At 37.6% G+C, this 27,012-nt stretch overlaps 1 long non-coding RNA gene and 1 pseudogene across 1 annotated transcript; both read left to right on the top strand.

Annotated features, from left to right (window-relative positions):
• The window catches only part of LOC125821725 (uncharacterized), a 106,847-nt pseudogene that overhangs the window by 5,871 nt on the left and 73,964 nt on the right, over window positions 1–27,012 (top strand).
• On the top strand, window positions 591–3,358 carry LOC125821763 (uncharacterized). The gene is made up of 4 exons (XR_007442613.1): window positions 591–613; window positions 1,671–1,739; window positions 1,821–1,890; window positions 3,329–3,358. It is a non-coding gene; the product is annotated as an uncharacterized LOC125821763 (long non-coding RNA).

The raw sequence follows: 27,012 nt of genomic DNA, 5'->3' as shown, positions 1-27,012 counted from the left end.
TCAATTTTCTTAAATCAAGTATGTAAATATTGTTTTCTAAAAGGGTATTTGATGTTGTTAGGTTGCAGAGTTGTACAAACATGATGATAGTAAGAGAATGGCAGATTTTCTATCGTTATCACGTGGTCCTCTGCCATATGTGACAAGATTCAAAGGACATATTGTTAATGGATATAGGTTTCATGTGCAAGAGTATGATAAATATTTGAAAACTTAGAATTGTGGGGTTGTTGTAGTAGGTGAGACCGGTGAAAAGCAAAAACATACTATGGTGAGTTAACCGAGGTTCTTGAATTACAATTTGTTGGGGAGAGAAGAGTGATTTTATTCTGATGTACATGGCTCGATGTGTATGATCAGAAGAGGGGAGTTAAAATGGATGAATATGGATTTGTAAGTGTTAATCATCGGCGATGTTTGAAAATAAATGAGCCATTTGTATTAGCCAGCCAAGCATCTCAAGTATTTTATGTTATCGATCATTCGAATAAAGGTTGGCATATAGTGCAAAATGTTCAACCTCGTGATTCTTTTGATATATTGGAAAAAAAGGATGATGACTTAGAAGAGTTAGATAGCTCTACACAAATGAAAAGAAAAAGAACTCATTAAGGTTTGCAGCTTTATCACGCTTGCTTTTACTTTATTAATTTCTTATGGTAATGATTCTTTGTAGTATTTTCTGTGAAAATTTGTTTAATGATCTTGATCTTTAATGTTACCTTGATTTTACTAAAGTAGTAATGGTTCATGTGAGGCACCTGTGTTACATGTACATGTGTCTTTTTCTGAATGCGTTTTCAGTTCATATTTCATCTTATGAAAAACTTCCTTATCTATTTGATCTTTTGATTATTATTATTATTATTATTATTATTATTATTATTATTATTATTATTATTATTATTAGTATTATTATTATTATTATTATTATTATTAGTATTATTATTATTATTGTTATTGTTATTATTATTATTATTATTATTAATAATAATAATATTATTTTGTATTAGGTTGACATGAATCCCTCAAAAACTCTGAAGTATGAAATGGGACAAGCTTCGAAAATTCCCAAGCATGGACTCATTCAACCTGGTGCCTTAGCAAAGAGACTAGGTCAAAGTTTGAAAGTTATGAGCACTACAAGAGTTAATGCTGAACAAAGGACTTCGATTTCCAAAAATAGAATTTACAATGCCACAACTTCTAAGTTGAATAAGCTAGCAGACAATAGTTTCCATGTGCATCCTTGTTTTGATGAAAAGGAAGACAATGATCCCTTCCGTCAAGGAGCTGAAATGAATCAATACACTTTGACCAGTGGTGCAAGGGCTCGAGGAAAAAGCTTAGGGATTAATGTTGAAAAACCGACTTTGATTGACAAAAATAGAAATACTACAACAACTTCTAGTCGAAATAAGCCAGCAAAGACTAGTATCCCTGTGCCTCCTAATTTTTATCCAATGGAAGACGATGACACCCTCTTTCAAAAAGCAAAAGTTACTCGAGATGCTCAAAGAAGTGACAATTTGAAAAAGAGTTAGTCGAGTTAACATATTTGATCAAGAAATTTTACTTAGCTTTCTCTACTTAATCTCTTTTGTATTCTTTCTGTTATTAAAAATGGGCATGAACTTCTTATTTTGGTTGACTTTCATCAAAATTTGCAGGTGCATTTGAATTTGATAAGTCAAAAAAAGTGATTGGAGTGCCTCGATCTACTCAAAAAAGTGATACTAGTATTTTATTTTATTTGTGCAACTTTTTTTTGTTAGTTGAATTGAATTGTTAGTTTTTATAACTTGCACTTAAATTTGCAGGTCCGTTTGAATCTAGAAAAGCAAAAAAAAGTGTTTGAAGTGGCTCAAGGTGCTAAGGAAACTGAAACTAGTATGTATTTTCTTTTATGTAATATTTTCTTGTTATTACTTGTAAAGCAGTCAAAAAATTATGTTGCCTTACTTTCATCTGCAATAGATATGTTAGCATATGATAGCATGTTTCCATAGTCATTCTTGATCCTTTGAGTGAATTTTCGAGTTAATTGATGGCTCCAATTTGCGTCATTTCTTAGAGGAAAGTGGTAGGCCCAAATATCTTACAGGAAAAGTACCCATTGTGAAACTCATAATATTTAAATTAAAAGGAGTTCCATAAGTAGTGTTCCTGCAATAAACATATTGTAAGCTTAACTTTTTTAAACATTGGATGAAATCTGAAGTCTGGTAAGCCCCTCATAATCTTTAAGACCGTAGTTAAGGACTCCATAACCAATATAAATAGCAGGGGAGACATGGGGTCCCCTTATCGTATTCCTCGCTTTTCCTTGAATAACCATTTTCTACCCCATTCACCATAACAGAATACATGGTAGGTGTTACATATCATAATAAACTTCACAAAGCCATATGGAAACCCATAACCAAGTAAAGCTTCCTAGAAAATTTCCAACTCAACATGTCATATGCTTTTCGGAGATCAATCTTCATCAAACATCTGAGACTGGTTTTCCTATTGTAATGCATGCATAAGTCATGATATATTAAGACATTGTGGACCATAGATCTCCCTTGAACAAAAGTTGATTGATTCTCTGCTACCAAGTAACTTACAACATATTTTAGTTTCTGATAAATCAGTTTCGAGATGACTTTATAGTTCATAATACAACACGATATAGGTCTGCACTGAGTAGAATTTTCAGGAACAAGGACATTCGAGATAAGGGCAATATTAATAGCATTTATCCGTCTTAGTAACTGACCATTCCGGAAGAAATCCAACAGTTCTTTCGCAACATCTTTCCCATGATATCCCAAGCTTCTCAATAGAAATCACTACCATAGCCATCAAGACTAGGATTGCTTTTCATATCAATACTACACAACTTTCCTAAGATCCTTTGCATTAAGAAGTTTCAATATTTCCAGTTGTTGTTCAATAGCTTGCTTCAATTGTCTCTATTTAGTAGCTGGGTAAATATACCTTGTGTTTGCATCTCCAAGCCTGATCTAGTTTGCCTGACTTCTCTCTGTAGTAGGAACATCTCTGCTAAGTTAGAAGCTCATTTGAATTATACCAGTTTTTTGTTGCGACTATTTTCAGCATTATTATCCTGAGTGTTATTCAATTTATTCTTCTTTTCATTGACTACTACTTCCTTGTGATTCTGTGTTGTGCCTTTTTTCCTTTGAGATTGTGTCACTATTGTCATGGGCTATTTCACCTACACCACTGCTTTCATTTGCTTTATTTAATTTCCTTTGTCCTTCTTGTTAGTAATGGGAATGAACTTCTTATTTCAATTGACTTGCATCAAAATTTACAGGTCTGTTTGAATTTGACAAGGCTAAAAAAGTAATTGAAGTGTCTCGACAAGATCAAAGAAGTGATACTACTATTTTATTTTATTTGTGTAACTTTTTTTAGTAAGATGAATTGATTTCTTGGGCATTTTGACTTATAGTTAGATTTACACGTTTGTTTGAATCTAGAAAAGCAAAAAAAAGTGGTTGAAGTGTTACAAGATGATGAGGGAATTGAAACTAGTATTGAAACGACCCCAAAAAATGCTCGAAAATGTGCTACGGAAACACCTATAATTGTAATTTCCATATATCTCAAAATCCGTTTCGTTTTTCGAAAATCCGACTTCATATTCTTGTTTAGGGGGTCAAATTGAGTGGGAAATGGGTCTAACCCAAATTTTAGAGCAACCGTATCAAAATCCAAAATTTCCAAGTGAAGCCTTTTTCGAGGGTCTACTTTGGAGGGTCATATCTCCTAGCACACAAATTATTTGGTGGCCAATAATATATCCATGGAAAGCCCTTTGAGTTAGCTATCTAACGCACTTCGTTTCACCTTATTCGGAGTTCGGACGAAGAAGTTATGCCCATTTTCGTAAAGTCTGTCCGGCAGAAAATCCAAATTCCAGTAGCTGATTTTACTGTTCATCTACTGTTCACCCGCCTTTTTTTTTTCTAAGTGTTGGACCCTTTTTTTCAAAGGACTTATATTAATTCCTAGATACCATAATCCAATTCCCATCCCAAAAAAAAACATTTCCCTCTCTACAATCCTCCATTTAAGAAGAAGAAGAAGTGGGAGCTAGGGCTTTGGATTCAAGGCTTTCTTCATCAATTTTCGTGGGAGATCATAGCAAAGGTATGGGGGTCTTGATCCTTGTCTAATTTTCCATACAAGGAGCCAAATCCAAAGTTACTTCAAAATATGAAAAATCTAGGTTTTTACTCAATCTCATGGGTTCTTCCATCAAATGGTTTTAAAAGGTTTCTAATGGCACTTTATGGTTATATTGTTGTTGTATTGACGATTTAAGATGAAAATACTCCATGAACCCATGATTTCTCTCTATTCCTAGTTTATGCCTTTATGAAGTGGTTGCTAGATAATGAATGTATATGAATCAAACTTGTTTAAAGGTCTTTAGATTGTTGAAGTATGTCATTACCCATGCTTATTTTATGGTGTATTGTTGGTGTATTGGTATGTGAGGCTTATGGCCTTAAAGGCATAGTATGAGAAATTGGAGTGTTATCATGACATTATATGAATGAGAATCCAATGAAGATAATGTGATCATGTTATGAATGTAAAAGTGTTGTTGTAGGTTGTTCACTGTTTTGGTTGCATAATTACTACCCTAATTTCCATGCTCTTTGATTTCATTACATGCCTTCAAGGTGTTTGACAAAATGTCCAACTATGGAGAATTGATAAATTGATGTTTTAAAGCTTGAGTTATGAGATGTATGGAACTTCAAAGATGTGTTGATGACAAACTAAGCTTGTGTATATGTTCATTCCATACGTGAGATTGCATTAGAGCCTAATGAGAATTTCCTATATAAAGTGTTGCATGACCATGCCCGGTCCGGGGGAAAAGAACCGGACAACCATGTGAGAGGTTTATATCTCACCACCTAGGATGTTTGGGGTGTGACCAACATCAACCATGTGAGAGGTTTATATCTCACCACCTAGGATGTTTGGGGTGTGACCAACATCAACCATGTGAGAGGTTTATATCTCACCACCTAGGATGTTTGGGGTGTGACCAACATCAACCATGTGAGAGGTTTATATCTCACCACCTAGGATGCTTGGGGTGTGACCAACATCAACCATGTGAGGGGTTTATACCTTGCCACCAGGGTGTCCGGGTGTGAACGGCATCCCCCATCCTAAGTTGGGGTTATAGATTGGTTGGATCATGCATACACATATGATATCTACTATTAGTATAGATTTACTTAAACATGTTTTGACTTCACTTTGATCATGCATCCTCATATTGTTATTCATAATGCCTATGAAACTATTTCTTGTATTTCGATTGTGTCCTTGTTTATTGTTGTGTTGCACCCCGCATACTTAGTACATTCTAAGTACTAACGCATATTTTGCCTACATGATGTCACCATGTAGGGACCGGAGCTACTCTTGATCCTTCTCTCCATTCACGTGGCTAGTACGACGCTTATCCGAGTTTGTTGGTGAGTCCTCAATAATTCGAGGGCTATGTTATGTTTCTTACTCCTATGTTTTGAGACTTTAGCTTGCAATTGTATTTTAACTATGAGGGGAGCCGGTAATATGTCATGGCCCCCGTCCTATCTATGTATGTAGAGGTGTGAGTTGGACAAGTATTTTGTAAACGAGCTTGACTCTTATTCTATGATGTCATTTTGAAATGGTTTGCCTTAGTCCCTATTTCCCGTTAATTAATGTTGAATGTACTTCCGCGACCGATGAAGTGTGATGACAAGTTTGAGAGGCTTGTTTGGGGTTCCTTCGGGTTCCTCATTCGCCATGTCACGTCTAGGCCCTAGGCTTGGGTCGTGACAAGTATGTATTTTCTTCTACGTAATTTCTAATAGTTTCTGCATTGTTACATGTAAAGTAGCTAAAACATTATCTTGCCTCACTTCCATAGGCCCTGAGAATCTAAGAGTAACAAGACTTCACTGTGAAAGGACCAACCCCTTCCATATCAAGCTATCCTCATTGTTAATAAGATCTTTAAATGAAGTTTGGAGACCAACAAATTCTATAGAACTCTCCTTATCCCAGTCATTTAGATTCAAGTATGTGCTACAGTGGGATTGAACTTCTTGTTTGGTTTTCCTTACTATAGATTTTGCATGTCCATGTGAAACAGAAAGGGCAAAGAATGTGAGGGGAACAAATATTTGTAAGAATGTTTTGCGACTGAGACTTGGAGAAAAATTAGAAGTCACTTTCTATCAAAATTGAGTCGTCAGGCAGAATCACACCTCATTTACGAGACACTTGGGTTTCCTAGTTCGTGATCGTAATATGTGTCCACTCCGGGTACACTCATGGATGGACATCGAAGAGCATAAGCTTGAGCACATGTGGGCAGCTGTTACTGTAAGGATTACAACATATCTATCTCTTCTTTTTACTAATAATTGTCAAGAATCACTTTTCAAAATGTATTGGATGTTTCAGTTTGAAACATGAGACTCTTGATTTCACATTCCTTCTCCTTTAATAACAAAGTATAGTTACTCAGTTTCAATGTATAGATAAAAATTCTCACATTTCGCCTTTTCTCGTTAGCCTATTTGATAGTTAAATTTCTTGCCACTACCTGCTAATAAGAGGCTTTTGAAAAGTTAACTTTATTCTTCCACTGTAATTCCTTTGGATGTTAATATTATTAATTTAATGTGGCCATAGTTAATATGATTCTACAGTTGGTAAACACTATCAATTATTGTTTTTCAATTTTATGTTATAATTTCGATGTGTAACCTTCATCTTAGCAAAATTTGGACATTTCTCAGTCATAGCAGTGTATTGATATGTATTTCATTAAGTATTGAGCTGACACTAAATGTTACTTGAGGACCTAAATGTTTGATAGAGGATACACCTATTCATCGAAAGCCTCTACGAAGTATATACATTTCTTGGCCTTCTTGGCGGTTTTCATTATTGACAATCTTTCTTTGGTAATGAATTGTATATGTTGTACTTCTGTCTTTAATGAATCTTTCATTTTTGTTATGTAATATGGGTAAATCAGAATTCCATAACTGCCCTGCCACAATCTACTTCTTGATCTTGGTCTAGTGTCATTGGTTGATCCATTATAGACTTTCCTTGACTTTGCCTGAGCTACTAATACCCAGCCACCTGTAACTTTCCTCCACAACTCTTTTTTCCATTGACATGACATAAATTGATTAGTGGGGTCTTTTAAATAAGGTTGATCAACACAAATCTTATTTTTTCTCACTGTATCTCCATAAATCTTTGTTTTCTAGTTGAATACACATTGGATATACACTTGTAGATCATATTACAACATGAAGTAGGTCTATATTTACTAACATTTGTCAATGTTGAGACATTAGGGGTAGTTAAAATTATGGTAGCATTTGCTTGTTTCAACAGCATCCCTATTCTGAAAATGTCATGTACAACATGAAAAGTATCTCCATCCACTACAATACATGAAGCATCTTAAAGAATAAACAACCAAAACCATCAGACTGTTGAGCCATTGTTCAATCTTGTCACTTACAAAGTCCTCAATTTTTTCACTCTTTCACCCATTAGCCACTTCCTTTTTAATTATGCTACTATTGTGGCTTACTTTCTTTTCAAGCAGAAGAAAGATTATGTTACTATTGAATCACCTAACATAGACTAGAAATAACTAACAAAAACTTCATCTATTATCTCTCTTGATCATTATGTATTTGTCTTTGCCCAACCTTGAATTTGTGTTATAGCTTTGTTTGATTATACATGAAAAAATAAATGTGTACAGTCATTACCTGGTCAAATCCATGTGGCTTTACTTCTCTATAATAGAATTGAACAAGCTAAGCTTAGTGATCTCCTAAAATTTATGCTAAGTTCAATTTCTTCTCCCAGCAAGATAAGATTGCTAGGATTCTATTATAGTAGTTTATGTTCCTTCACGTCATGCTTCACTCCACTCGCTTGTGTCACTATTTTACTCTCAACGCTATTTCAAACACTATACAATAGTGATGTGAGTAAGCTAGAGGTTTTAAACAGACAACTTGTGGTTGTTATTTATTTGAAATTTTGATTTATGTTCCTAAAATTTTTGGTTACTGCCTTAATAGGTGATCTATACTTTGATGCCTTGTTTTCCCTTATTCAAGAGATTTTGATGGTATTTTTTCTATTTTAGGAGAAGTTTGACAGTGATGACATGAATGATCAAAGAGATAATGTTTTGCAACATATGAGAAAGCTTTGGAATAACTGGAGAGGATCATTGCACAAGAATGTGAAATCTAAATCATTGCACGAGGTTCTTAAAGATGTGCCGATGGTAGTAGACAAGAGTGATTGGAATGGTTGGTCACGGAACATTTTTTATCTAAGAAATTTAAGGTAAGACTTCATTTAGTTATAAGCAAATATCATTTTATTTCTAGTCACATATGATTAGTTTTTTGGAATAATTTATACCACGTTCAAATTGAGTTTTGATTTTGGTAAAAAATTTTGATGTCTTCTATCCACAAGATCTACCAAAGAAACTTGCAATGGTGTTTTTTTGTGCTTCTGTTCTCTTTTACCCTCTTCCCACTGAGCTTAAAAGTACACATTAAATATAGAATCATTAAACAAGATTGTGATAATTTCAGTGTTGTGTTGTTAATGCAGGAAGCAAGTACAAGAAACTCAGTCAATAGGTCTAAGTTGTGTATGCCTCATTGTACGGGTAGTAGGCCTATTAGAGAGATTGTTTACGAAATGGTAAATAAATTGTGCAACCCTATAAAGAAACCTCTCCTATTTCTATAAAAGATCTTATGACTTATTTTTTAATCGTGAAGGGAGGCAAAGATGGTAATCCACCAAACATGGCAACTATTTTCTTTGAGACACGTAAGAAGGGAAATGAGCTTGTCGAACCTGAAACCGTTGAAAAATATGTATGTTTATATCAATTTTAATTTCATTTAACATCCTTACTCTTACTTAGTGTGTTGCGTTATTTTAAATATTCTAATTTTTAATAGGCTGAAATTTACGAGCTTGTACAATTTGAACCATCTCTTACTAATATTGAGGTAATGGAAAGGTGCTTTGGACCTCAATGCAAAAGTCACATAGTTGGATTTGGTGGTGGAATAACAACTAAGGAGTTAAAAGGCAGTACCACCTCAAAGGCTGCATTGTGGAAAGAGCTTAAAACAACTCGAAAAGAAAAGGAATCACTACAAAAATGCATGGATATTCTAAAGAGTAAATATGAACACCTTGAAAATATAGTGATCCGTCAGTCTTCATCAGTTCCATCAATTCCATCAGGTTAGTAAACATTCTATTAGTTATTATTACATGATGTGTATTTATGTGTGAATGAAGTGATGTTGCTCCTCGTTTGTTATTGCAGTTGTGCTATGAGTTATCTGTTTTCCTTTAGTGCATTGTGTTATCTTAAATATTCAGTATATTCTGGAATTCTCACTCTAGCATTTCTATATATAACTAAAATCAATGTCACTTTAGTTATAATATCCACAAAGCTAAAAGATTGATATTATGTTCATTTCTGTATATACCAATGAGATTGTTGTAACATCTTCAAATGTAAAAGTAGGTATCAATATGGTTATTGTTTTGTATATAGTTGTTGGTAGAAAATCAAGATCTCTCCTCTGATTAGGTCCTTTTATGACCTTGTCCTCTATAATATCGCTGTCAATATAATTTGCCCTTTATTATTGTAGTATTAGTAGTTAATCTCAAACATCACACACTTCCACATTACCCTTTCTATGTTGCCCTGCAACTTTAAATATATTTGATCATGTCTGTGTCATTCTCCATTGTGGTAATTAGTTGTGTACGTTTTTCTAACTTCCTGCTAGTCATCGAGCTGCAAGCTTGTTTCATCTGATCCACTTGCATTCTCCATTTCAACAACTTATCTATGTTTTCTTTCCTTCAACTTTCAGTTCTAGTACTAGGACTAGGATTTCTAGTCTTCTTTATTTGATGTTAGTATATTTATATTCTCTTTGTTGAAGCACTTTAATGTGTGTTGTGTTCATGTCTGTCCACTCTAATCTCTCTCTTTCCTTCCATTACACTGGAAAGAGGCCCAGGTGTTGTGAAAGAGGTGGGGTATGAGGAAGCATACACTTGAATAAATATTTAAATGAGGAAGCACCAATCACCCTCTGTATGAGATGTTAATGAGAAAGTAATACAACTCTTGCTCGCTGCCAGTGGAGATCCTCAATGTAGAAGGCTGGGTAGTTTAATTATCTAGAATACATGAACTAGAACTTTAAATCTGTTTCTAGTTATATACATCAGAAAATAGATCAGGAACTATTCAAGAGAATTAATCCTTAAGTTCAACTTTTTTCCGTTACTAATTAATTTACTTCAAATATCTATTTTGACAGATGAAGATTGTGAAATTAAAGAACAAGATCATGTGAAAGATAATGTGGAGCGTACAGAAAAAAATATTATATTTTTATTGTTGGTGCAAAGACGTTTTCTGTAGTTATTCTATAATGTCATTTTCTTAATTTCTAGGATTTTATAGATGTCGAACACATGTTTCATTATGTTGAACGTGTATGCTTTTTTTTAGATATTGTGTCAAACATATAAGTTTTTAGTAAGTAAATCAATGTGTTCTTTATTATTAACAATATAATTTTATATCAAATTTTCAATTGGATGTGAAAAAAATTTATATGAACTGATAATATTAGTTCTTTTTAGAAATGATGGAAAAAATAAAAACTATAAATTAAATGTAATAATTTAAATCAAAATTTGTGACAGGAAATTTGATTGTTAAAAAGTATTGTAATCAACGACAGGAATTCTGGCCGCTAAAATTAGTTATAACCCCTCTAATTTGTTGTTTTACTTGAAGGTTCTAACGACCAAATGACCATCAACGAAGGGGAATTTGGTTGTTGTAAGCACATGTAACGACCGGACATGCAATTCGGTCATTAACCTTTAACGACAGAGCTTTTAACGACCGGTGACAACCAATTTTTGACCGGTCATTATAGACCTTTAACGACTGGATTTGGACTTATAGCGACGGTATTTCCTTTTGCTAAAGGTCATTTTTCTTGTAGTGTCCAGAGGAAAGGGGCTAGCCAACCAAATAAAAGTCAATCCTGCTGAGGAGGTCTACTCGGTCGTCTGTCAGGACCTGCATGCATTAATGCAGCTCCCCCAGGCAATGGAGATCAACACGAAATAATGTACAGAGTATGAAAGGCAATAGGCTATGAGGAGGTATCCTGATATACTAAAATAATCTGATAAATAAATCAAGGATAAGATAAGTGTGATGACCTACTCCTAAATCTAAACTTATCAAAAATAATAAAACAACAACCTAACCAAGCCCCCCATAAGCTCGGCAGGTACAAACAGCACACAAGACCACATACTCAAGTCCTCATAAGCACGGAAGGTGCCAATCAACCTATATACCCCTATCGATAGTCCCCTACGCCCGTAGGGAGTCACATAGCCCTCTTAGCCATTAATATTGCCCTGTAGGCAGCACATAGCTCTCTTAGGCATCAATATAGCTTATAGACAACTCATAGCCCTCTTAGGCAACAAAATGGCCATGTAGGAAGCACATAGCCTTCTTATGCATCAATATAGTCATGTAGGCAACTCATAGCCCTTCTAGGCATCAGTATAGCCCCGTAGACAACTCATAGCCCTTTTATGCATCCATAGAGCCCTGTAGGCAGAACATAGCCCTTCTAGGCATAGATCACATTCCTGCAGCTAACCACAATAGCCCCAAGGGCAACAATAACAATCCAATCGCTAAAAGTGAGCTATTTAGTTATAAGAAACCTATACAAATAGCCTCTAAGTCGTGTCCAACATAGGGACGCTACTAACTGAATAAGAATCCAAACAAGGGAGGATTATATCTACTCGAGCAGCCAATAATCAACAATAATGGCTACAAGTGTAACAAGGATAACAACCCAATTACATTGCTCCTAAGCTTTAAGGAAACATGTCGTAAGTAGGGAATAGCTTAACATGCCTTTCCAATGAACGCTCGAAAAACCGTAGTTCCTTCACGAAAGTTGTTCCTTATGTCCTAACCTTCACAATCACTATATATACACAGTTGAAACAACCTTAGTTAACCAAGTGTAAACCTTGAAGAAACACCAATAACTTCATCATGCAAGAACTCCATAGGAACCATCTCTTAAGCATTGTTTCTGGTTTGGAAGTGAAAAGAAATGTTTTCATGGCTTAAAACGTTGAGTAAGCTGACATACCACATTTTTTACCTGATCTGGATTCTACCCCGGTAGTCCATAGTAAAACCCTCATAACTTTTTACTCTGATGTCGGTTGGATACGGGATTTTGTGTGTTGCAAATTAGACTCGCAGGCATTCGATTTAATGGGTGATAGGTCTTATAACTCTTTATATATTTGGAGAAAACATCCAAGACATTTGACCCAAATTTTAGAGAAATCTTTCAAAAGGAACTTACGATAACTTTCGCCAACTTTTATTTTGCCACTTACCTAACTTCAAAACTTGAGATACAACCCTTGAACACTTAAAATATGACATACCACATCATTTTTAATTTATTACTCACCCTCCTTGTCTTTCCACGAAGATACGATTTAATTTAGACGTTTTGAAAAGTTGGGGTGTTACATCCTTCCCCCCTTAGAAACATTCGTCCTCGAATGAAAAAAAAATCTGAGTCACACGGTTAAGTCCTTAGTTGTTTCCAACATTTAGGCAGAGTATCCTTTGGCATTGTCACTATCCAGGAACCTAAAATGCAAAAAGTCTAACCTAGGCGTCTCACATGATGATATAAATTGCTAAGCACTGTAGCTCCGCAATCAGTGCGAGCAAATACACAACGACAACAAAAATAACAATAAGCAACAATATAAAAAAATCATATAGGTATCTTACCTCACTGCACCAATATAAACTAATATACCATCACCCTAGGGTATGAAACAAGTGAGGAAATTTGGACCTCATGCCATCCTCAGCTTCCCAGGTCACCTCTTCTCTATTCTTGTTTCTCCACAATACTTTAACCGAAGCCACCTCTTTGGTCCTTAATTTACGGACCTACCGATCTAATATGGCAACTGGAGTTTCCTCATAGGACAAATCCTTTGTGATCTGAACATCCTTAACTGGGACAACCCGAGAAGGGTCTCCTACGCACCTCCTTAGCATAGATACATGGAAAACTTGATGAACAGATTCTATCCCCGAAGGCAATTCTAACTCATAAGTTATTCTTCCTACCCTCCGAAGGATCCGGTATGGCCCAATGAATCTTGGACTAAGCTTGCCTTTTTTCCCAAATCTCATAACCCCCTTCATAGGCGAGACTTTTAAGAATACCCAGTTATCGATGCAAAACTCTAAGTCACTTCGTCAAACATCTGAGTATGACTTCTGTCGGCTTTGAGATGTTAGCAACCTCTCCCGTATGAGCTTGACCTACTCTACTCTTTGTTGTACTAAGTCAGGTCCAATCAACCCTGACTCACCTACATCGAACCATCGAATAAGGGATCTACAGTTTTTCCCATACAAAGCCTCATAAGGTGCCATCCTGATACTGGAATGATAGCTATTATTGTATGTGAACTCAATAAGAGGCAAGTGTTCATCCCAACTTCCCTTCAAGTTTAGCACGCACGCCCGTAACATATCCTCGAGAGTCAAAATTATGCGCTCAGCCTGACCATCAGTCTGAGGGTGAAAGGTTGTACTAAGATTAACCTGTGTCCCCAGTCCTTTCTGGAAGGACTTTCAGAAGTTGGCAATGAATTGTGCTCCTCTATCAGAGATAATAGATGCTGGGACACCGTGTATCCTAACAATCTCTCTAATATTGAGCCATGCATAGTCTTCGGCCGTAAAAGTAGCCCTGACTGGTAAGAAGTGGGCTGATTTTGTTAGTCTATCAATAATTACCCAAATATAGTCAAACTTGCAAGCGATCGAGGTAACCCTATAATAAAATCCATATTAATTGCTTCCCACTTCCACAAAGGAATGCCTATCTCCTGAACTAGCCCAGCGGGCTTTTGGTACTCAACCTTCACCTGTTGGTAGTTAGGACACTGTGCCACAAACTTAGGAACGTCCTTCTTCATCCCGTGCCACCAATAGATCTCCTTAATATCATGGTACATCTTCGTCGAACCAGGGTGAATAGAATTACGGGAATGATGTGCCTCTTCCATAATCCGATGTGGAAGCCCTGCAACATTTGAAACACACAATCGACTACTATATCTAAGGACTCCATCTCTTTCTATATCAGATGCTAAAGTCTGTTGATTCTGAGCCTTGGCTCTGAGCTGCTCTAAGCTAGGATCCTCTTGTTGCCGTGATTTTACTTCTACAACTAGAGATGATACGGTTGTGTCCTGAATTGTTACCCCACTATCTTCTACCTCTAACAATTTGACTCCCAATCTAGCTAATTGATGAAGATCTCGCGCTAGCTCACGCTTCTAAACACCTAAATATGATAAACTACCCATAGATCTTCGACTAAGGGCATGAGCTACCATATTCACCTTTCCTGAATGATATAAAATGTCCACATCGTTGTCTTTCAGTAACTCAAGCCATCGACGTTGTCGCAGATTTAACTCCTTCTGTCTAAAGATATATTGAAGCCTTTTATGATCTGTGAAAATGTCAACATGAACGCCATACAAATAGTGTCTCCAGATCTTTAACGCATGCACAACTGTTGCCAACTCTAAATCGTGGGTCAGATAGTTTTTCTCATGCTTTCTCAACTACCTTGAAACATATGTGATAACCTTACCATGTTGCATTAGAACACATCCCAACCCAACACCAGAATCATCACAATACACCGCATAGCCTTCTGAACCCTCTGACAATGCAAGAACTGGTGTTGATGTCAACCTGTCCTTTAGCTCCTGGAAACTATGCTCGCAAGCCTCAGTCCACTGGAACTTAGCTGTTTTTTGAGTCAGCTTCGTTAATGGGGCTGAAATTGAAGAAAACCCCTCTACAAACCTTCTGTAGTACCCAGCTAACCCTAAGAAACTACGAACCTCAATCGGAGTCATGGGTCTGGGCCAAGTCTTTACGGTCTCAATCTTTTGTGTATCAACCACAATGCTTGCATCTGATACAATATGGCCTAAGAAAGCTACAGAGTCCAACCATAACTCACACTTAGAAAACTTTGTATAAAGTTCTCGGTCTCGAAGAGCCTGAAGGATTGCTCGCAGATGATTTGCATGCTCAACTTTTGAACGTGAATACACCAAAATATCATTAGTAAATACAATCACAAACATGTCTAGATACGGCCTGAATATACTATTCATCAGGTCCATGAAGCTTGCTGGGGCATTCGTTAATCCAAAAGACATTATCAAGAACTCAAAGTGTCCATATTTGGTTCTAAAAGATGTCTTTCTCCCGAACACGTATCTGGCGATACCTTGATCTTAAATCAATCTTTGAGAAACACTTAGCACCTTATAACTGATCAAACAAGTCATCTATCCTCAGAAGGGGATACTTATTCTTTATAGTTGTCTTATTCAGCTGTCGGTAATCGATACACATTCTTAGTGAGCAATCTTTCTTCCTTACGAACAACACTGGCCCACCCCATGATGAAGCACTAGGCCTAATAAAGCCTTTATCCAGCAAGTCTTTCAGCTGATCCTTCAACTCCTTTAGCTCACATGAGCCATTCTATAAGGAGGGATAAATATGGGTTGTGTACTTGGTAGCATATCGATAGCAAAATCAATTTCCCGTTCTGGAGGGATACTTGGGAGCTCATATGGAAATACATCTAGAAACTCATTAACTACCAGAATAAACTGAGAGTTGGTGGTTTCACATCTATATCAAGAACGTGAACAAGATGATAAATACAACCCTTAGTAATTATCCTCCTCGCCTTAAGATAGGAAATAGACCTACCTTTCGGCGTCATTGTATCGCCTTTCCATTCCCGAACTGCCTCTCCTGGAAAGTAGAATCTAACAATCTTTTTCCCGCACTCAACATTAGCATAACAAGATGCTAACCAGTCCATACCCATAATGACGTCAAAATCGACCGTCTCTAACTCTACGAGATCTACTGAGGTTTGACGGTCAATAATTTGTACTGTGCAACCTCGATAGACTCTCCTGGCAATAATAGACTCACCAACTACTGTAGATACAATAAAGGGTCGATCGAATGACTCTGCTACTATACATAACTTCCCCGCAATAAATAGAGTAACATAAGATAGAGTAGATTCAGGATCTATCAAAGCATAAACACAATAGGAGCAAATAATCAATGTACCTGTCACAACATCTGGTGATGACTCTGAGTCCTGTCCGCCGGTTAATGAATATGTACAGTTTTGTCCACTACCAAAAATAGATGCTCCCTTTCTGCCTCCGCCTCTACCTCTACATGTTGAAGTCTGGGTTCCACGCCATATAGACTATGGTGATGAGGAAGAACCTACTGCTGACCTGGTTGACTGACCTATACCACCCTTACCTATGGTAGGCAGTTTCTCCACCCATGCCCTTCCTGTCCACAAGAATAACAACTTGTGGAACCCTGTCTGCACCTCTCGAAATGCATCCTACCGCAAGTAGCGCAATGCAGTTGGGCTGCCCTAGCCTAGCCTGAACCCCTCTGCTGCTGCAAGCCTCATGCTCGTGAACCCTTACCTTGGCCTGACTGTTCCTGACGATCAAATCTGCTATCCTAGAACTATTGTGGTGGAGGTCTAAGTGGCCTAATAGAATATCGGGGTCTGGGACCACCCTAAAAATCTCCCTGTGAACCAGTGGGCCTAGCCCTCTTCTGTCTCTTTCTCTTGACCCTCTCACTCATATACTGAGATGTTGGTAATCCTCTATGCCTTGTGCAAAGGCCTGAATTCGCGAGATATCCAAATTATCATTTAGTGCAGCGGTAGAACAAGCATCGATATAGTCTGAGTCGAGCCCTCCCACAAATCTACGCACCCTTTCATACATCGTATCAATAAATGTTGTTGCATATCTAGCCAATGAATCAAATCCCATCCTGTACTCTCGGACATTCATGCTGCCCTGTCGGAGGTTCAGAAGTTGGTCCACTTGACCATCCCTAATCTCTCGAGGTAAATAGTGATCTATGAAAGCTTCTGTAAAGTTATCCCAAGTGGGTAGGGATGCATCTTTTCCTCTAGATCTCTCCCAATTCTCGTACCACAATACTGTAACATCGCGCAATCAAAATGCTACTAACTCAACTGACTCAGGCGCTGAGGCATGCATGACTCTTAAGATCCTATGAACCTGATCAATGAAGTGTTGAGGGTCTTCTCTGCGATCTGTCCCTGTAAACTGTTGAGGATTCAAGGCAAGAAATTCACAAACTCTCGAACTTTCAGGCCCTTCAGAAGGTCTGGCAACAACTGGCGCAACTGGTTGGCACTATGCAGCTACTAACTGTGCTAACATATATACTGCACTCTTGAAATCCTGATCAAATGGAATATGAGAAACTAGAGGTGGTACTGCTGGTAGAGCCGGAAGTCCTATAGCCCTCGGAGGCTCATGAAGCGGTGGAGAAGCTATAGTGGGATGAGAAGATGTCTCCCCCTGGGTCTCACAATGGGCAACCTCCACCTGTGGTACCTTGTCGGTACCCTCGCATGCAGTTGTATCTAACCCCTGGCTAGTTGTGGTCTGTCTAGTGTCAGTCATCTCTATCTGCATACAACTATCAATTATAAGTCGGAATCCTCAACCCTTAAAACACCGCTCTATAGCACGAGGTGAGCAAAAGAAGGATAATCATTCTAACATGCCCGGTAGCGTCTTGCTTATCGGATGTGGTGCACAACACATTTATAAACAAGACTCTACTAGACATGGCTTGCAGACTCCCTAGGATACGACGTTGCTCCGATACCAAGTTTGTCACACCTGAAACTCGAGGAGCACAACTGGATCCTAATGCCAAAACTCAGGCCCGAGTCGATCCTGTTGAACCATTTGCTACTAGCACATGGTAGCCACACGCAATCAAGAAAACAAACAAGTATATTTCGACTTGAAACTAGGCCCTCGGCCAGCAAGGCCCCTGTCAACTGATCTATAAAAGAAACAGCTAATCACAGGAGATCATATAAATAAATAACCAACTAGCACAGAAGTCCTGATTGGGTCGTCGAGGCCACCATGATATCTATACCCAAACTAAAAACAGGTATATATATCAATACAATACATCAAACAACTCACAAGCTTCAGCAAACCAACAACATAGGCTAGTATGGCCATAACGTAGATATACACCCCACACACTAGTCTGCAAGCCTCTAAGAGTAGTAAAGATTAGCGGGGCAGGGCCCCATCCTATCCATAAAGATATATACAATAAAAGGTAACAAACCTCCCAACTCTGGCAGCTCCGGAGGAAAAGGGCTAGCCAACCGGATTAAAGTCAATCTTGATGCTGAGAAGATCTACTCGGTCATTTGTCAGGACCTACATGCATGAATGCAGTGCCCCCAGGCAATGGGGTGTCAGTACGAAATAATGTACAGTGTATGAAAGGCAATAGACTATGAGGAGGTATCCTGATTTACTGGAATAATCTGATAAATAAATCAAGGATAAGATAAGTGTACTGACCTGCTCCAAAATCTAAACTTATCAAAATAATAAAACAACAACCTAACCAAGCCCCCATAAGATCGGTAGGTATAAACAGCACACAAGACCACCTACTTAGGCCCTCATAAGCCCGGAAGGTGCCAATCAGCCTATATACTCCTATCGATAGTCCCCTAGCCTCGTAGGTAGTCACATAGCCCTCTTAGGCATTAATATTGCCCCGTAGGCAGGACATAGCTCTCTTAGGCATCAACATAGCTTATAGACAACTCATAGACCTTTTAGACAGTAACATGGCCTTGTAGGAAGCACATAGTCTTCTTAGGCGTCAATATAGCCATGTAGTTAACTCATGGCCCTTCTAGGGATCAATATAGCCCCGTAGGCAACTCATAACCCTTTTAGGCATCCATAGAGCCCTGTAGGCAGAACATAGCACTTCTAGGCATAGATCATATTCCTACAGCTAACCACAATAGCCCCAAGGGAAACAATAATTTAGTTATAACCAACCTATACAAATAGCCTCTAAGTCGGGTCCAACATAGGGACACTACTAACTGAATAAGAATCCCGACAAGGGAGGATTATATCAACTCAAGCAGCCAACAATTAACAATAATGGCTACAAGTGTAACAAGGATAACAACCCAATTACATTGCTAGTAAGCTTTAAGGAAACATGTCGTAAGTAGGGAATAGCCTTAACGTACCTTTCCAATGAACGCTTGAAAGACCGTAGTTCCTTCACGAAAGTTATTCCTTATGTCCTAAGCTTCACAATCACTATATATACACAGCTGAAATGCACCTTAGTTAACCAAGTGTAAACCTTGAAGAAACACCAATAACTTCATCATGCAAGAACTCCCTCCATAGGAACCATCTCTTAAGCTTTCTTTCTAGTTTGGAAGTGAAAAGAAATGTTTTCATGGCTTAAAACGTTGATTAAGCCGATATACCACATTTTTTACCCAACCCGGATTCTTCCCCGGCAGTCCGTAGTAAAACCCTCATAACTTTTTACTCCGATGTCGGTTGGATACGGAGTTTTGTGCATTGCAAACTAGACTCGTAGACCTTCGATTTAACGGGTGAAAGTCCTTCTAAATCTTTATATATTGGGAGAAATCATCCAAGACATTTGACCGAAATTTTAGAGAAATCTCTAAAAAGGAAATTACGATAACTTTCGCCTACTTTTATTTTGCCACTTACCTAACTTCAAAACTTGAGATACAAACCTTGAACACTTAAAATATGACATACCACATCATTCTTAATTTATTACTCACCCTCCTTGTCTTTCTACGGAGATACGAGTTAATTTAGATGTTTTGAAAAGTCGGGGTGTTACACAAGCCCTGGCTGATCACCTCACAGAAAACCCGATGGACCAGGATTACAAGCCACTCACGACCTACTTCCCTGATGAAGAAGTTTTGTTTGTAGGAGAGGACATATCAGAGTCATATGATGGATGGAGAATGTTCTTTGATGGAGCATCCAACTTTATTGGAGTTGGAATAGGAGCAGTTTTAATTTCAGAAACAGGTCAGTATTACCCGATCTCAGCCAAGATCAGGTTTTATTGTACCAACAACATGGCAGAATCTGAAGCTTGTATTCTCAGACTCAGAATGGCCATATACATGAATATCAAAGAACTATTGATGATAGGAGACTCCGACTTGTTGGTTCATCAAGTGCTAGGAGAATGGACCACAAAGAATGTCAAGATCCTTCCTTATTTGCAATACATAAAAGAGTTGAGTAGGAGATTCACAAGGATTGAGTTCAAGCATGTCCCTCGAGCTCAAAATGAGTTTGCCAATACTTTGGTAACATTGTCCTCGATGATTCAACATCCAGACAAGAATTACATCGACCCTATTGATATAGAGATACATGATCAACATGCATACTGTTTTCATTTAGATGAGGATCAGGATGGAAAACCCTGGTACTATGACATCAGAAGATTGATAGAAGCACAGGAATATCCTGAAAATTCTACAAGCAAGCAGAAACGGACTTTGAAGAGGATGGCCAATCATTTCTTCCTTAACGGAGAAATCCTATATAGAAGAACTTGGGATTTAGGATTGCTGAGGTGTGTCGACTCTGCAGAAGCGACAAGGCTTTTGGAAGAAATACATGCAGGAACATGTGGACCTCACATGAATGGGTTCACTTTGGCAAAGAAGATTCTAAGAGCCGGATATTTTTGGATGACCATGGAGAGAGATAGCATCCGGTATGTGTAAAAGTGTCATCAGTGTCAAGTGCATGGAGATTTTATATGGGTTCCATCGAATGAGCTCAATGTGATAGGTTCCCCTTGGCCATTTGCCGCTTGGGGCATGGATGTTATTGGACCCATAGAGCCTCTCGCGTCAAATGGACATCGTTTCATCCTGGTGGTTATCGATTATTGCACAAAATGGGTCGAAGCTTCGACATACAAGGTAGTGACTAGGAGGTGGTGGCAGACTTTGTTCGCAATAACATAGTTTGTCAGTTTGGAATTCCATAATCAATCATAACAGATAATCCGGCCAACCTCAACATCGATCTTATGAAGGAAACTTGTGAAAGGTTCAAGATTGCTCATCGAAATTCCACGGTTTACCTCCCACGGATGAATGGGGCAGTTAAGACTGCATATAAGACTATCAAGAAGATTTTAAGGAAAATAGTGAGCAGTCATAGACAATGGCATGAGAAGCTACCATATGCTTTGCTCGGTTATGGCACCACAATCAGAACGTCAACTGGGGAACCTGCTTATATGTTAGTTTATGGTTCGAAGGCAGTAATACCAGCCGAGGCGGAAATACCATCTTTAAGGATTATCCAAGAGGTTGGTCTGGACGATGAAGAATGGATACGTAACAGGCATGAACTATTGATGTTCATCGATGAAAAGAGGATGGGCGCGGTTTGTCATGAACAACTCTAAAAGAACAGAATGACCAAAGCATTCAACAAGAAAGTCAAACCTCGACAGTTCACACTAGGGAAACTAGTATTGAAAAAGATCTTTCATCACCAAGGAGAAGCCAAAGGGAAATTTGCACCAAATTGGCAAAGACCCTACATGGTTCGTAGAGTACTCTCTGGAGGAGCGGTAATCTTAGCAGAAATGGACGGCAGAGTGAGCACAAAGCCAATCAATTCAGACGCCATCAAGAAATACTACATCTGAAGACCTCAAGATTAGCGATTATTTCTGGTACTTTTGCATTTTTCGATGTAACAGAACTACGTCTAGACCTGACTTCCCACGGCGGGGTATATAGGCAACCCACATCAGATCCGATCTCCCTTAGAAAACCCAAAATCATCATTTCCATGTATTTAGAACTACGCTCGACCTGAATTCCCTCAGTGGGATACGTAGGAAATCCATGTCGGATTCGGGCCCTTGCATTTCATATTTTTCACTTTCCGTTTGAATCTGAACTACGTCCTGACCTGATTATGCTTGGATACGTAGGAAGCCTAAGTCAGGCCCCATCATTGCATTACATATTCTTACTTTTCCATTGCATATTCTTTTTTTCATCCTTAATGTAATCTAAACTACGTCCTGACCTGATTCCACTTGGATACGTAGGCAACCTGAGTCTAGCCCGGTCATTCCATTTCATATTTTTCACTTTCGTATTGTATTTGAACTACATTACGACATGATTCCATTTGGATACGTAGGCAGCTTGAATCAAGCTCGGTCACTGCATTACATACTTCTATTTCTCGCACTTGTATTCGAACTACGTTATAATCTGATTCCTATTTTGGGGATACGTAGGCAGCCTGAGTCAGGCTAGATCAATTCTCTGCATAATTTCCATTTTTTTCTTACCCTTAAGAAGCACTTCCTCATAGTTAGCGTAACCTCAAAATCTGAAGAATCTCGATCGTCGCAATGTTTGCAAATGAGCTAGGGAAGCTTCACCATGAGGCTAAAAGCGAGAAGACTATGTTGGATATAGTCAACAAACTGGAAAGCTCTATGGACTTCGGAATGTCATAATCTAAAAATATTGGAGAATTACTATATATATATACCTAATATATACGTAGTATACTTATTTTCTAGAAAAAACAAGCTAATTTTTTTCAAAAATATTTTTTCTAATCTTCCACCTACTTAGTCTCTAGGTTAAGAAACTACATACAGGCTAAGAAGAAGTCGAAGGATTCCAGTGACAAGGCTTCAGTCTGCGAGTCGAAACAAATCAACACCCCCTCCCAAACTAAAATTTTCTTTAAGTGCAGGAACACATGAATCAAGGAAAATAACATCAAGTCTCAGGGCATGACCAGAAACGCCACTCGACTTCTCACAATTATGAGCAAAAATACTTTTTCCCTACTTTATTTCCCGAATGTACTTCAACTTGCATCTTATATCTAAGAACATTTCATTTTTGCCAGTACGCTCAAGATCCAGACCAAATACTAAAGAGAGGGGCCCCTCGTCGAAAAATAGAATAGTTAGCTTTCTATCAAAATAACTCCACCAATTGGAGACTGTACATAGAAAACATCGTCAAACTCCGCCAACGGTAGGCTGTACATAGCAAATGTCACTCAAACTCCTCCAATCGGAGGCTGTACATAGCAAACATCGTCAAACTCCACCAACCGGAGGCTGTACACAGAAAACATCAATCTAATTCCGCCAATCGGAGCCTATATATAAGCAAAAGAAGCAACACTCCGCTAATCGGAGACTAACATCGTAGTGACGTCACCGAAGCTCCACCGACCGGGGGCATGCAAGCTCAGTGACACTGTCATACTCCAACAATCAAGTGTTACATTACAAGTTTTACACAGTCAGACACATGCTTTTACATTACAACAGCCTTGCCAGTCGAGGGCCTCTACATTAGAAGCTCTACACAGTCAGATGCAGCTTTTTACATTACAACAGCCCCGCTAGTCGAGGGCCTCTACATTACAAGTTACTTTACCTATATCACATTCACAACACAGAAATGAGACATCAACAATCGTTTGAACATCTACACTCTACTCTTTACATTACTATTTCAATTTATAAATTCTTTTTAACCGCAACAGGTACTTTTCACCTTTTTACATGTTTTGCAGGACAACGCATTACAACGAGGAACTCCCTCTAAGCAGCAAACTGGGGCAAGTTAGTGCAATGTCAAGCATCACTAGCTACGTCAAGGATTCACTTTCAAAACTAAAATCGACTCGATTTTCAGAAGTTCAGATTTAAATCTTACTTATAGATCTTTCATGTCTCAGTTTATTATAACTCGACACTGGGTTTCATTTTGAAAATTCATCCCTCTACCATAGGTCTTCAGTAGAAATTGCTACAGAGCATTTCTCATTCACGTTTTATTAGAACTATATCTCGTCCTTCTATTCGTGCTAATCTCTTCATACCTCACCACCAAAAGATTTAAGTATTACCATAATTCGATACTGGGGAAAATTTTTAATAAAAATTTGTTGTGTTCCTACACTCTCGAACTACATGTGGCCTGATTTCTCATGAAACATGAGATATGTAGGCAGCTCGGAAGCTAGAGTTTGGCAATAACTTCATAAACATTCTTGCCAAGTTATTGCTCAAAGTGTATTTTGGTGGGTCGCCTAAAATTGGATTGTGTCAATATTTCTTTGTCCACGTCTTCTTTACTCTCTTCCATGGACAAAGAAAGGGGCAAGCTGTTGACATCCAATTTTGGCTCTTCACATTTAACTAATAATAATCTAATAATAATAATCATACTATATATGTTATGAAATTTTTGCAGGAACACAAAAAGATTTTTAATTATTTATTTTATTTGAAACATTTATTTCATAAATGTTATGTCTTATAAAAAAAAATTAAATATATTATATAAATATTACTACTTACTTCTCATTTTTTGAATTTTCAAGTCAAATAAATATTTTTTCTTAGGGTTAACTCGGTTTTTCTAATTAAATACAATTTCTATTATTGCGATAAATATTTGTCGGCATTTTGTTTAGGGAAGCTTAATTAATTAATGAGTTACTAATTTATATTAATTATATTTTTAGAATGACTAAGTTTATAAAATAAGCTAGTCTGGCAAAATAATTGTTTTTAATTTAATAAATTAGGGCTATTTAATAAAGAAGAGGTTACAACTTAAATGGACCTAATTTGAGTAAAAAAATTGGCAATCCAAGTCTTTTTTAATTCAGTCAATCCGTGTGTGCCACGTAGGAAGCACATGGATTGTGCTTTTCAACTTAAATCATAACCATCCGATTTAATCCAATGGCTTTAATTAATTCATATTTTATTAATTTATATATATATATTATTAATCTTTTTTAACCGTTGATTTTTATTAACCATTCGATCAAACGGCCTAGATCAAACCAAAGACTTTTCAACATAGACTCATACGCTACCCTTACTCTATTTTCCAGACATCACGTTCTTCTCCCCTACCACCGCCCTATACTCTTTTTCCCAGAAGCGCGCCTCGTAGCCTTGAAAAATCAATGCGTCTCTTCACCTTTCCAGACGCCAAGAACTCGTTTGCTCCATTCTCTCCCATCGTTGCCCATCACGCCGCCCACCTTCTCTCTCAGACTACTCGCTAGCTAGCTTTCTCCATAGATGCCAGAATGTCCTCTCCCATCACCACCCCACGTGATCCCCATCTCCTTGTCAAAAGAACAGCTCTGGACCACCGAAAAATGCCATATTAATCCAAGACGATTCGAGATGATTTTTCATCCCCTTCATCATTAGTCCTTCCGCTTTGGCTTTCCAAGAATTCAAAATTTGAATTCTTGAGGCCAATAGAGGTTACGATTTGGCTATAAAAGGAGCCATTTGATTCCTTCTGAAAACAGAGAAGAAATGATCCAAAAAAAATAGTGAGAAAAACAAGTGAGAAAATTGAAGAATCGACTGAAAAATCCATCAAAAATGAAAAGATGCAATAACAAACAGAGAGTGTCCGCAAGAAACAAAAGGTTAGCACAAAGCTTTAGAGTTTAAAATCGCTTGTCTCCTTATCCTTCCCTTTTCAGTTTCAACCTCAAGTTCGAGAAAGTTTTAAGTCGAATTCTTGACGTCGAAGCTCTTCTTTGCTACTCTACACAAGGTCAGTAATCACCCTCGTCTTACATTTTGTTTTCATTTTCTGGATATAAGAATGTAGTTTATGTCGTTATCTCAATTTTGCCCATCTGAATTCGTTCTGGTATAAAAAATGTTAGTAAAGATTAGTGTCAATGAGGGGACTGTTGATTTACCAATCTGATTATGTGTGTGTTTTTGTTTCTCTAAATGTAAATATTGTCTTGCTCTTTAGATTTTTTTTTCTCTTCCATCATTTTGTATTCATCTGGATATTTTTCGTAGTTCTCCACAGTCTTACTGTTTGAATGTATGGTGATCCTCTACCGACCGAGTGTCTGTTGTTGTTATGAGTAAATATTGAATAATTGTATTGGGTTTGTTGGTTGTAGCATCTTGGTAACGACATATTTGGTTGTTTAATATTTGTTTACAGAGGTATACCTTACTCATGTTGCCTAATTGTCAGCTTCTCGATAGTTTGGATTCAATTGTCATGTTCTTTGCACGTTTGGTCTACCTATTTGAGTTCCATAATCTAATTCTTCCAAAAATTCTAGCCTAGTTGGGTTTTGTTCTTCATTATCCATGTTTGAGTTTCACATTAGGCAAAAGACTAGAAGTCGTTTGGGTTCACTTGGCTTGCTACTGTCGGCATCATTTTAAATAGGCGTAGGAGTTGCAGAAACTAACTAATATGATAGTTGTATGTGGAATTATCTCATTATCTTCTAGGTGTAACTACTTGATTTTCTCTATTCACATATCTCATTGTTGTATCTAAATGGCTTCTGATCCTTCTACCTATTCTGAAAATCCCATAAATCAGATGTCGTGTTGATCTGTTAGTCCCTGCCATAGCTTTTTTTAGAGGTCCATAACTACGTGTTGCTCTACGCCATGATGTCTCCTTCTTGTTTAAGTTTTCCAGATTCGTAGTGTGTCTCAATCTCTATAGTTTTGTCAAAGAATGCCCTCATTTGCATTAAATTTTCAAAAATTTGGAATGTTAGTTACAATAAAAGTTTAAAAGTTCTCAACTTTGTGTTCAAATTTTCTTCCAGTTGTCTGTCCCAACAGGCGGCCGTTGTTTCAAAAATATGGTTCATGTTCATATGTTAACAAAATTTAAGCTGAATACTTTG

This window comes from Solanum verrucosum, unplaced genomic scaffold (assembly GCF_900185275.1).
Source record: "Solanum verrucosum unplaced genomic scaffold, falcon-dt-bn FXZP01000210.1, whole genome shotgun sequence".
Lineage (NCBI taxonomy): Eukaryota > Viridiplantae > Streptophyta > Magnoliopsida > Solanales > Solanaceae > Solanum > Solanum verrucosum.
This window is presented reverse-complemented; position numbering and strand designations above follow the sequence as displayed.